This window comes from Falco cherrug, chromosome 1, assembly GCF_023634085.1.
Source record: "Falco cherrug isolate bFalChe1 chromosome 1, bFalChe1.pri, whole genome shotgun sequence".
Taxonomy (NCBI): Eukaryota; Metazoa; Chordata; class Aves; order Falconiformes; family Falconidae; genus Falco; species Falco cherrug.
Genome location: NC_073697.1, coordinates 20,309,223 through 20,322,608, shown reverse-complemented (window position 1 = coordinate 20,322,608; position 13,386 = coordinate 20,309,223). Strand labels below are relative to the sequence as shown.

The window sequence follows — 13,386 nt, the reverse complement described above, 5'->3', positions numbered from 1 at the left end:
AAAGAATGAGGAAAAGGGAATTGTCAGTCACTCACCAGATGACACCATTGCTGAGAGAATCTGAAATGTTTCAGAACTAAGATTTGATTCTCTGTAATTACTGAGAAGGACCAACAAGAAAACGAACTCTTAACCTCTCTCCTCCGGGGAGCCCCAGGTTTCAAGTTCATCTATTTTCAAAGTCTGCACTATGGGCTGTAACAATACAAAAAGAGGTTAAATCGAGCATGGCGCAACATCTGGCTACTGTAAAACTACAACTAGCCACCACACCGCACTTAAAAGTACACATCCAGCTACATTAACTCACATATGCTGCTTTTTTCGTATCCACGTATATCCAGTAGCACCCAGCGATTCCCAGTGATGTTTTGTGTGCTGGCATTCAATTACAGAGCGGAGGAGAGCTCCAGGCAACAAGAGTGGGGAGGCAACCTATAAAATGGTTCTTCTAAAGGCATTATTGAAGGGAAGCTCATCCTACATGATTTAGAATGAAAGATCATCTGACTGTTTTTCATCTCACAAACCAAGAAATCCCGTGGCATGAGGCAGTAGGCCTGCTTTGCGTTGTCTGAAGCTCAAGGCCGATCGGTATAAACATGTTTTTTGGTGGAGCTTAAAATAAATCCGATAGCAAGTGAGTCAAATTCAGCTTTATGTTACCCCCAGGACATCCCTGATGCTGTGTCAAGATGGCTACGTTGTGTTACAAAGAACAGAGGTGGGCTGCAATGACTTGTCTGCCTCATTAGGAGGTGAAATTAGTGCTATCCATTCATTTTGCTTTCCACGAAGAATGTGGCTTATTACTACCTCACGTTGCGTGGAGCAGGGGCCAAATCTCATCGGTGCTCGTACTACTCATGTTGAAGACAAGCAGAATGTCCTTAGAGCTGGGGTGTTTACAATGCTTCTAAAAATGTGTTTTTCAAAGCTTTTGAGGCACAAATCTGAGAGGTGACATGCATACCAAATGAGTACGGTCCTGGTGGCAATGGCATGTAGCTGGACTTCTGAACTCACAGATTACATCTTTCAGAAAACAGACTAAGGCACGCTTAATTCTGCTTTCTTGGTCACGCTCCGAAGTTTTATTAGCTGTCTTTTAGATAACTAAGTTTAAGGTTGGATACTTTTCCTTCTCACGCTGCAATTGTATGTGGTTTTTCTCCTCTAAACCATTAAGCAAGTTTTCTGGTGCTTTGATTTTATATGGGTTTAATAGCTAAGGGGTGCAATTATTCTAATTAAATATGGGAAGCATACTAAGGGACAGAAATGTTTGAGGGAGCGAATGCTAAAACATTTCTGCAAAAGAAGAAAATGAAAACATCAGTGAAAGCTTCAAGCGCTTCTAGCTGCAAATGTACATTTCCTTTTTCCGCATCTTTAGCATCAATCGTTTCCTGTTAAAAGCAAGCGCTTGGAAAGTCAGGCTTGCTCAATTCAACCCCGTTACGTGAAACAATGCAAGAAAAACGAAGTCTATCTCCTCTTTTCTCAGCTTCTGCAGAGCCTGCCAGAGCTTTATCCCTCAAACAAGAGCTCCATCTGGTGGACTTTCCCAAAACGTCGAAGCATGCATCCAGCCCCCCCAGGGCCACAAATTCAGGTGCCCCAACGACGCGTGGGGATTTCAGCCATAACTTACTGCGGGGGACCGATTTTGGTCCTCAGGGTCAAACCCAGAGTTACAAACCCCTCCAACGAGAGCTGACAGGACCAGCCGACCAGCGTCAGCACTCTGCCGCAGAGCTGGTCTTGATTTGGTCCACCTTGGCCGTGTGTTCAGACAGCACAACTAACCGAAAGCTCACCCTGCCGGCCATTCAGCTCTTGCAGAGGAAAGTCTCTGACTTTCTGTATTCTGAAAATAACCTACAAAGTTGTCTTAAATGCATTTTTCGATGTCAAGCCTTACAACATCCCTGCGCAACCAGCATCACAGTCTTTACTGACGGAGAAAACAAGACACAGGGAGACCAAAAGCTACTTCAGTTTCCTGAAGAGAGGCACCTAACACCCTTTGAGATATCTCTGGGGCTCCTGTTTGGCCATAGCTTTTGGTACGGAAGGGTATGAGCCTCCCAGTTGCCCTGTACCATATCTGCCAATGTATTGGATACCCAGTGGCATCTCAGACGGTACTAGGTGACTGTCTTTACACAACAAACTGAGCCAGGTGTGTCTGGTTTCTGGTCACACAGCAAACCAGCAACAGGAACCCTGATTCCTCAGTACCTTTTCCAGTTATTGCACCCAGCTGTATCAATGGCAGACAGCACAGCTCAGGAACAGAGTTCCCAAGTTTGCACATTAGGTTGTTACTATAATTTTCAAACCTCTCTTATTATGCTGTTAAAGATATTTTGCTGAGTCTAAGTAGGACATCTATTTCAAAGATCTATAATTGTTTCCCATCTCAAGTGAATAGACGATCAAGACCAATACATAAGATTAAAAGTTAATTGTAATAAATTGCATTGGCCAGGAAAGCAAAATTTTAAAACACACAAGATCAAAATGATGCAGAACACAATTATGCAAAGCTTAAAAACCAACATCTTATATAAAAGCAGGAATTTGTCTCTGACTAAAGAATACAGCATGTGGGAATGCACGTAACTTGCCTTCAGAAGCACTCACTGTGTTGTCTCTGGTAGGAGCCTCCACAAATTGGGCAGGGTTGCAGGACTCATATGGCTCTGTGAAGGGCTCACACATAGCCTCAGATGTGCGTGTGCAGTCAACACGCCCAACCAGTTTGTCTGTTTTTTCATAGTATTCATATGTTGTGAGGAGCAAAAGGCACAACAGAGAGCTTTCTATTTACAATTTCCTTGTAGCTAAGCACATCAGAGCTATTCAAAAGAAGTTATTTGTGACCCTTGATAAGCACAAGGACTGCTTGTTAGAAGATGGGCAATTAACAGAAAAAACGCAAGAGAATTGAAAGTCTGTGTGTGGTCTTCAGGAAAGCCCATGGGAGAGCTTGCCTCAAGACATTAAGAAATCTGTGCAGATGAGCTTACTACCGTAAGGACCACGGAGGAATTGGCAGGATAAATTTCTTTCATCTTTCCTCTCATTTTCAAAACGCCAGCTGGAGGAACACAGAGTCTCAACTAAGTCAGAGTCCGAGTGGAAAGAGCACCCCTGAACTAACTGGCTGGAAGTACTTTTGGGGTGTTAGTACTCCAAATCTAATTGTTTACTTAAAGATAATTATTTTTTTCTCAGCACCAGCTTTAAGGTTTTTCATACAAGCCAATGAAATATTTTCCAACCCCAATTTCTTCTCCCACCCCTCTACACAGAACAGGCATTTATTGTCTGTAAACACCAGAGCTTGCTGTGCCGGAAGGCTCTAAGGAATGTTACTGAGAGCACTGCTTAAAAAACTCTTAAACTGAATACAAGAAACACATAGGTAAAAATTACACAATCCCCAAGTTTCTCACTGGAATCTACTTTATCCTGGGGTCCACGTGTAGCTCTTCTGTTTTTTCTTATGTTTCTGGGGACAGAATCCAAACTTGGAAAAGGAGGTCCCTGTGGCAAACATACCCCCTGGGAAAGCACTCCACACTGTACACAGAGGATCTGCACAGTGCTAACCAGCTAACACGGTCAGAGAGGGCAAAGACATGCAACACCTTCACGTGCAACCAACAGTTGATGACAAGTCCCCAAAAGAATAAGGACATCTCCTACCTGGCAATATCCTCAGTGTTGCTGAGAGAACGGGTCTTTCAAGGGGGCAGGGTTTCTTTCTAAGATTTGTGAATGCTGGCTCAGCAAAGAGGAAGGGAAAGGAAACAGCATTTTAAAACCAAAGCATTTTAAAACCAAGCAAAAGCCAAATAGGAAACGTACAGCTTAGAAGCCACTTATTTTCCCCATCACCACAATAATCTTTGAAAGCAGGAAAAGATGCAGCACATTCGTTTTCAAATGATATTTTACTCCTGCTAAGAAAGAAATGGGATGTTGGTGAACTGAAGAGGGAGTCAACATTAACACCAGCTACAGCTTAGCCACAGTAATGCAATGCCACTTCAGTAAAGGTCTGGCACAATGCAGACAAGGCAGCATCCTCAAGTGCTGATTATTATGCCCCACTTTTCCAAAGAAGATAGCGTGGCTTCTCTGTGAAACCATCAGGATGGTGGTGACCATGTCCGCAAAAATCCCATTGCCAAATCAAGGGAAGACCAGTGTCAAAGCACTCAGCTGTGCCAACTTCAGCCTGGCATCAATAACACCATTTCAATGCATTGTCTAGATTAGTTGCCAGCCCATCAATGCATTTATCATGCGCTAATTTATAGCCTTCTCCTGCTTTATTGATAACATTACAGATCTCCTCTAAATTGGCCTGGATCTGGATTACAAATGCTCTGCATTTTACGTGCTTGCTCTCTCTAGAGTCAATAAAGCTCCTTCCCAGCATAAAGTCACATATGCAGTTGTTTGAAGAAGTTTATGATCCCCAGAGCACAGACGAGTCTGTACAGCAATGACTTTATTTTGATACCTTTATTCCGACAAAGATCACACTGATGAAAATAGACAGGTTGGACTCCATCTTCTGAACATGTCCTGGTTTTTGTGTCTACCTATGTGAATATGCACACGTATTACTCACATTTTATATTCTTATTTTATTGTCCTGCTGACATGTAATTTCACCAGTGAACAACTACCAAAAACATAAAATATAAACCCTCAGTTCCCTAGAGGAATGCAACAGGCTTAAATTTATACGTGAGGTTACACTACTTTGGTGTGCACTCCCCTCGTGATACATCTCCAGAGCGCTGAATAAAGATAGAGCTTTCTTTCACTGCAGCACTAGTCAACCAGAAACACTGGAAAACCAACCGATCGTGTTACATGACTGTAACCTTATGTAACCCTGCCTTGTGTTATATGACCATAATGGAAGGAAAGATGGATCACTGACCCACCTATCTGCCTTTTATGGCTTTATCAGACAGCCTTCTGAAAGACAGCTGTTCCTATACAAATTGAAGAGTATGAAACAGAATACTCTTACGGAAACAATACATACATCAGGAAAATGTCTGATGGTCCATAGTACAGCCACTCAGGCAGAAGTTGATTGCATGCCAAACTCTACAAGATTCAGATCGTGCAGACCGTAATAACAAGAAAAACATCACCCTAATGTCATACCTTTCCGTGTGTCCACAGTCCATAATAGACACATCCCACGTTTATTTGTTATGGCCTGTCTTCCTCAGAAAAATCTCACCAGCCCTGCAACCTGCAGCACCAGGGATGGAAATCAAACAGACAGCATGAAACTGGGGTCCCCTAGGGGACAGGTCTCACTTGGCTAAGGTGTGGTGTGGATTCTCTGATGCCTAATAAGCCCAGAGTTTGCACTGAGATTTCCTTGAGCTGAGAGGTTCCCCTATCTTCTACCTGCCCACCTCTAGGACACTAACACCCTCGAGACCTGCTGGCTTTCTATCAAATTTGACTGAAGATGGCAAATACGACATGTCATAGATGTTATAAAAGTCACTGGGAAGGCCTGGCAGAAGCACACCTGCACGCACGCAGCCAGCACAGCTTCATAAACACTGCTCCGTAGGAAACCAGGAGCATGGACCTGTTCTGCCTGGGTCACTTCCCCTCCATGCAAGAGTAAGGCAGGGTTGTACCTGCATTTGGAAACTCCCCAAAATAATCTACTCCCTGTAACAAAGAGCTTGTGCTTTGCACGAAGCAAACCAGCTCTACGAGGTGAGAGAACGGCCCAGGAAGCCTTTGAGGAAGCCAGATTTTATACTGTACTTTCTCACTACAAAGGAAAGGTGTTTAAATTGCCAGGAGTGGTTTTTCAGGCTTGTCTAAAATTATATTGTTTCAGAAAACTCCAGCCTTCCTCTCAGCTGCAAGTGCAGCTCTGCTCAAGAGGCACTGACCTGCTGCTCCCTCCTGCTGAAACCCCACATGCCGCTGGGTGAAGGAGGCTGAGGAGAAGGAAGGTGCCATCTGCCCATCGCCACTCCAGCAACACGCACAGAGGTGCACCGTGAGCCTTTCCACCGCCTGTGGGCAGAGAGGAGACGGTGGTTTAGCTCTGGAGGCCCCTCATACCAAAAGGAAAAACAGAGGTGGAACAACAGTATGCTTTTGTGAGCGGGACAGACTGCTTTGGAGCCCAATTAAACTGTTATAGTAAACTAAAAAGTACTCTTATAAAAGAGTAAATAAAAATCAATGGAAATGCACTTTCCCCTCACCAGTGTATAATGAGAAAGCCGGCACTGAGAAAGCAAGCATGGTGGCAGGGAGTGGACTCTGCCAGCCTGGAACACAATGCATCATTAACAGAGGCAAAGCTTCCTAGCCTGGAAAGACTCACAAAATGAAAGCCTGGTGCAGCTTGAGCTCCAGGTTAAAAAGAAATCTCCATTTTCTCTTACTACAACACTCCTCCCTGGGGACGTGGCATACTGACTCTTGTTATGTGGCCAGGTTAAAAGTTTTAGCAATCCTGCTAGGTTTCTTTCCTAGAGGAAATAGCATGTATCTTTAACTCTTACACTCAAACCTTCATAACTGAACACTTATTTTCTATGTGTATAATATAAATATGCAAGTACATACATGAGCACAACCTGGGATGCGTTCGTGTGTGCATGAACATCCCCACCAGCATGTACAGTCCTTGAACTTGAGCTATCTGCACACATTTTCCTATAGAGCAAGGAAAACCCATGCAGTTCGGCAAAGCCAGAGTCAGCCTGGCTCTGCAGAGCCCCGCGGGTCTGCTGGGGACTTCAGAGGCAGAAAGCCTGCAGAATTGCAGGGACTAATCTGCAGAAGTTTAAAGAAGCCTGAAGAATTTAATGGAGATTTAGATGCCTGCAACTGAAATGTAAAATTTTTGAGAACAATTGACCAAGATGAATGGTATCTGCTTAGTAGTCATGAAACATCGTGTCGGTGTTACACCCCAATAGCATACATAAATTGAGGTGCAATGTCTGTATCATTTTTTTCTTAGATGAAGAAAGGCTTACAGTCTTCATAAGATTGAGCTGTTCTAAAATTAAATACTGCTTGTCAACAGTACTGATGTTTACACACAGAAACTAAACAAAATGGGGTGGAATAGGCCAAATGAATCAGAACAAACAAGAAACTAGTGAGGGATGTTCCTTACTTATTAATATCCTCCCCCTCCCTGGTACTACTCAGAGGGTTTTTTGTTTGCCTTTCCCACATCTCTTATCTGTGTCTTCAGATACAGAGAACCTCACAACATGCTATAGCTTGAATGTTTGCATTCATCAAAGTGAAAACTTCTATTAATAAGAATTCAATTATTTGGAAAAGTTTCTTGGCAGTACAGCACCACCTTTTTAAGTTCTCTTCAACGGGAATTTAACTTCCCGCGAATCTCATTTGACTCAAAAACCACAAATGGATGGTTTGCTGTGACTCCAAAGTAAAGGACTCCAGAGGAACGAGCATGAAAAGTGGAGCCTGTCACAGGCATCTGTGGAACAGTAGGAAGTTATGGTAAGCTTGTGAATAGTAGTACTGTCTAAGGCTCCCCATGGGAATACTATTAAATTAACAGCACATTCAGATTAATTGCTTTTTTTTTTTTCCTTTTTTTTTTCCCAGTTGCCCAACAGGTATCTTGTAATGCAGAACTGTGGTTCATAGAGGTCACCCTGTAACACAGTGGGTTTGATTTGGCGGTGAGGTTTTCTGCTTTTGCAGCTTTGTCTTAGCTGCGTTTCAAAGTTGCAAGCTATTAATTTATCAGACAGAAATAGAAAAGCAGCTACAGCGCCCTGACCCAACCACACCCCAATCCTCAGGGAAGTCAGATGTCTCTTCAGAAGTCATGAACAGTGAGATAACAACATGAAACACATGCTTTGAATTTTAATTGTCACTGTTAAGGATTAGGAACAATCCCTGTGAGCAACTAATTTTGCTGGCATTACTGAGCCAGATTCAAGCCTGGTTTCAGCTAACTGTAACACAATATTCATCCCTCAAAACTGATTTTAGCAAGTTCCCTTCCTTTCTAGAGCAAGTACATCACTGGAGAATCCAAGTCCCTGTTTGGTATCCCCACCCTCACTAACTCTTGACCACAGGGGAATTATAACAGGGAATAAAGTAATCCCTCCCTTGCTACTGACAATGTAAGAGAACATGATTATTCCTGCTCATAAAGCGATCGGCTTTTCTCCTGTATGACCATAATGCTCCTTCCTAAAATAAAGCTAAAAATATGAAGAGGTTGACTGCCCTTCCAAAGTTGTTTCAGTGTCCAAACAGGTCATTTATGTAGAAAGAATTTTATTTGGAATATCCTGCTCTTTGGTGTTGATGACTGTGGTTTTCTAATACCATTGCTAGTCCTTCCATTTAGCACAACTAGGAATGTTTCTTCTGAGACACTATTTCTACAGATTTCATGCTGGGTCGTGACTACAAAGGACAGGCTGCAAATTTGACATTGCAGAGAAAAAGGGAAAAAGAACAGGAATTACAAAAATATCAGCTCTTAGTTCAATCCTCAGAAAAGCGCGGCTCTTTCCCCACTTTTAGCATAGGGAAATACTCTGGCTGGTGCTTTATGCCTAGCCTTAAGTAACAGTTTTAAGTGACTGCTGTATCTAGTCCAAGAGAGAGCTGGTTTTGTGACTAACTCGCAAAGGACCTATGTGTATGCCAGCTCTAGAAGGTAATGCCATTGCTTTAAATCGATTAACTTGGGACTTAACTAAGAGCTGAAATACAGGATGCCTGAAAACAGAAAGGCACAAAGTGAAAACTTCCTCCAAGAAAATTAAAACATCTCCCTCTCTCTTCTCAACAAACCCGAACAATTTAATGAAAGAAACCAATCTGATGATGAAAACACCAACAAAGAAGCTGCACCCTCCATGAAAGCCGTAACATCTCTCTTAATCAGGTCATGCGATATAAACTTTAGCAGCACATATCCTGCTTTCGCTCCATGAGATTTCCCTTTTCCAAGTCTTTTCCCTCAGCCATGCGAAGAGCCCCAGACCCCCCTTGGTCTGATACCTCCCATTAGACCAACAAAGTTGCAATCTACAGTCTCGGTCTTGCAAGATCTTAACTCTTACAGCGATCAGCAGCTTGTATCAGGAACCATGGCCTATCACACAGCCTACCTGCTTGCCTTCACTGCCCTCAGCCCTGCTCTCACCACCACCAGCCCGTTTCACGGTCAGCAGCCAGTGTGGACCCTTTGCTTTTGCATAAGCAGCCCTGGAAACAGGAAGCACCTGGGTGTTCCCCGTTTGCTGGGCAGGTGGAAGCGAGGCTGTTGCTGCCGTAAGTGAAAACACAGCATTAGCCAGCATCCTGGCTCCTGGTGGGAAAGTGTTTTATTAATCAAAAAAATACTTTCCACCCTGTGGTGTCTTGCAGACCTTTAAACTTGCATCTGCAAAAATCAGAGAAATCCTTCTGTCATTCTCACAACAAAGTAAAAATACAGAAAACATTTTTAAAACTTGAGGATTTTTTAATTTTTTTTTTTAAACAAGAGAGACAACTTCAACCTGATTGGAAATACTCTCTAAGCTCAGCACAGGGTGGTATGGGCAAGGCAGAGTTTCCAGCTCATTATGGTAAGGTTGTGTTCTCAGTCTGTTATAGGGGGATGAATAGGGGAAGCTGGAGCAGCTGAGCTTGCTTGACCAAAAGGTATCATCGTACAACACTAGGTTTTTCTCATTCTGTTCTCAACTACAGGAAAGGAGAGGGGGATGAAGATCAGAAATCTGGGGCATCTCATAAACCCAATTCTTCCAAAACGTGTTGTCATGGAAAGTGAAATGCTGACAGACTGGTAGGAGGTTGGGAGTATGACATGCAAGTCTTTGGGTGTGGGGAGCCGGAGCCAAAGGATACAGTGCAGTCTTTCATTTGAAGCATTCACCTCACATTTCTAGTTCTATTATTTGTATAATTTATTTCATCTCAGAAGAAGATATTTCCATTGATGACGTGCTCTTACTGTAATTCATGAGACTATATATAAACAACGTAACTCTTTGGATTGCAGTGGGTAACACATTAATCCCTCTTAGGGGATTGTAGAATGGCATTCCTTGCCCGTAGATCTAGGAAACAAAGCCCTGACCTTCCCCTAGATACTATTATAAGAAAAGATATTACAAAAAGCCTAGATATTCTATGTAATATGCTATGCCAGAATTTGAAAGGCCACTGCAAGTAAAGAAGGTTTAGAAACTAATCACAGGGAGAAGCTGGGAACTGGGGTTACAGGAGAGTTCTGAAGGAAGACTGAAGTGTTTCTGACAGGCAGAAGCTGAAAACTTTGCAATAGCAACATCATTTTATATCGGACACAAAAGTTGTGCAAGAGAAAAGATAAGCAACTGGGAGAGCCTGAGAGTGAAATGTTATGTGGGACATAAATGAGCGATGAAAGTTTATTATTTGGACATGAAATCTAATATTTATGCAGTAAAAGATAAAAAACAGTAGTGAATGTATTAAAGGAGGAAAGTAATGCGATCCAGGATTTTGCTTGTAATCTACCAAATCATCCTCAGCTGTGGTACCTAACCTTCCCATCATATGATAGCATAGGTGTGTATTTGGGTATCTCGTGTGCTTGGCCCACAGAATTATCATGGATCCACTTTCTCTTGTATCCAGCAATTCAAACAGCTCCCACCTTTTACCAGCAATTTCAAAATAACAATTTTTTCTCCCTAAAACAAATGACAGCCTGAGACTAAGAAGGGGTGCTGTTTAGTGATTTATAAAGACAGACAACTTATCACCAACAAAACCTTTATATCATGCCACACAGTATGTATAAGAGTAAAAATAAGTACCTATTGAAATAGAATGGAATAAGCATTGGTATGACTGTCACCAATAGCACTTCAGGCCTTCAGAAGAAAAATATAATTTTAAAACAACACACATTTTTGACAAGGCACAGAGCTTAAAATATATGGGAGGTAAAATAGTGGTGAATCAAAACAAAAAACTTCAATCCCATCTGTTAGCTCCACCAAAAAAAAAAAAAAGGAAAGAAAAAAGGATGGGACAAAAATTTCCCAAAGACCCTAAGCTTTTAAGTACCTCATTTGTGTTTATGACTCCATGAGTTCAAACGTGCTCTTATTTTATTTTATTATTGGGTAATTACTGTTATGGTAATGAAGACATTTAGTGAATCCAGCATGTATGTTTCATATGTAAGCAGACATATGAAACAAATATTTCTCTATGCCATTTAGTATACGACACTGCAACCAAATGGAAAAGGTTCATTTTAGAAGAAAAGTCTACAGAAAACCATGCCAGAAGTTACATAGAATGTTCTCTAGAATCTGTTATTTAATAACATTTTAAGTGTCTCTTAGATGTCATAACTCGCCATTTAGTCTGTACAAACTTGTGTCAACATGCACACTCCCACCTGAGCTAACAAGGCTTTCCAAGGACTGATTGCAACCCACATCTGGACCCCCCTCCATCATTTAACATACTGAGCAATCGGCTTCATTATGGTCAGTTCCTTACCACATACCTACAAGTTCATCACCTTGTAAGCATTTTTCATATGGCAGTCTGAGTCCTTGTAACACAGTCACACAGGGATTCAAGTCAAGCATCCTAACACATCTTGCCTGGTAGGCAGAATGGCCAGCATTGATGCAGGACACAACAGTCTTTCTGCTAGACTAGTGAAAACATCATCTTAAACTGCTGAGAAGTTTTGACAGAAAATCACTTTATGCTTGTCTTGTTTCCCCAAGCCACTGTGAGAGATAAACTGGGGGGCACAAACTGCAGGTGTAGCTCATTTCTGCTGTTACGGGTTCAGGTATTTGTCCAGAAAAGAAAATTACTCTTTGTATATGAATTACTCCTCTTGCAGCGTGCACAGTAATTCAAATATCCCCAAACCCTGAGTAGCTCCTACAAGAAAAGGAAGGAAAAAAGAAAAGACCTTTCACAAACATATTAGCCCTTACTGTGAAATTGGTCGACTCATCAATACACAAAACTATTGGAGAAAGCAAACCAGAAAGAATCAGATGGAAAAGCTGGCAGGTGTTTGGAAAATAAAATATGTAACGAAGACTAGGAAATGCCAGAAGGTTCTTTAAGAGGCCAGAGGAAGAACTGAGAGCGCTGATACCCAGTTTTGGCAAAGCTCAAGGAAGGAAAAATGCCTGTTATGAGTACTATGGTTGATTTTAACTAAAATAACTCACCCCCTCAAACTTGTCTGGGTCACTGCAGAAAGCAGATCCTTTGGGGTTGTTTGAGCTGACAGTGCTAATTCAAATAGATTACAGCACCTGCATTTGGGAAACATACATCATTACAAGAAAATAAAGAGGAAAATCAACTGTATGGGCATTTTATATGCATTTTAAAAGATACAAATTCTCTATTGTGTAATACAAGGAATACCCCACACTTAGCATGATTAGGATTTGTGAGAGTCAGAGTTTACAGTCTTGTGCCCAAGCCAGCCAAACATTAAAAGCCTGTGACTAAACAGAGCAAAGAAAAAAAAAAAAAAAAAGAAAAGAAAAGAAAAAAAGAAGACAGCCCTGCCATTGCTATTTTCTTACTGTGAATGGCTCATGTTGAATCATCCGGCTGGGCCAGATAATGCTTGCGCAAGTTGTCAGATAATGAGTTAAGCACCACAAATGGAAGGCACAAACCTTCGCGTTTAGTTGAGAAAAACAGTGGAAATTAATGAAACGGGGGTTTGTTGCCTCCCACATCAACCACACAGACAGAAGCTCGTCTGTTTTGAGGATTCACGACATTTTGAGCGCGGGATGCTCTGCCCACAGCACTGGTCACCTGCTGAGAGCTTGCATTGAATTAGGTTACATTATAATTGGATTTTCCGAAGGCACCACATTAGCATTTTCCATGATCTCACCCTTATTAGCCAAATCACTAATCGGGAGTAGTGCAGTTACATTGTTTGCTGGTTAAACTATCTGGCGCTATAGCGTCTGTAAGTCAGCTCCAAATTCATGCAGAGAGAAAAAGTCCCGTCTCTCTAATAGACACTCAGGAGTTTATTCTGTAGCTAATGTTGCAGTCAAACTCTAATTTTCAATAGTTCGTGAAAAGGCAATTTGTCTCCAGAGGCTGGTTCACTTGGTGCTTTGCTTGCGTTCTTCCAGAGTCTGTATTTTAAGTCAGGAGTGTTGTTTCTTTGATCAGTGGAGGCAAAAGCAGCATCGCTGTAAAATGTAACAGCAGAAAAATCCTTTCCCATGGACTGTTCCCTATTGTGTCCAAAATCAAATGCTGAACATGTTTAAT

General features: G+C 42.0%; 1 protein-coding gene across 2 annotated transcripts in view; it reads right to left on the bottom strand.

The window, feature by feature from the left end:
• Window positions 1-12,439, bottom strand: part of NDNF (neuron derived neurotrophic factor) — a 42,175-nt gene extending 29,736 nt beyond the window's left edge. The window contains exons 1-4 of one of the 2 annotated variants that reach the window (XM_055719944.1): window positions 12,306-12,439; window positions 5,961-6,087; window positions 5,203-5,293; window positions 36-3,792 (exon numbers count right to left, since the gene is read on the bottom strand). The gene's annotated coding sequence lies outside the window, so the exon portion shown is untranslated. Of the gene's footprint in view, window positions 1-35; window positions 4,522-5,202; window positions 5,294-5,960; window positions 6,088-12,305 lie in introns of those variants that run through there. The other variant, XM_055719952.1, reaches the window with a different exon arrangement.
• Window positions 12,440-13,386: the final 947 nt, after the last annotated feature.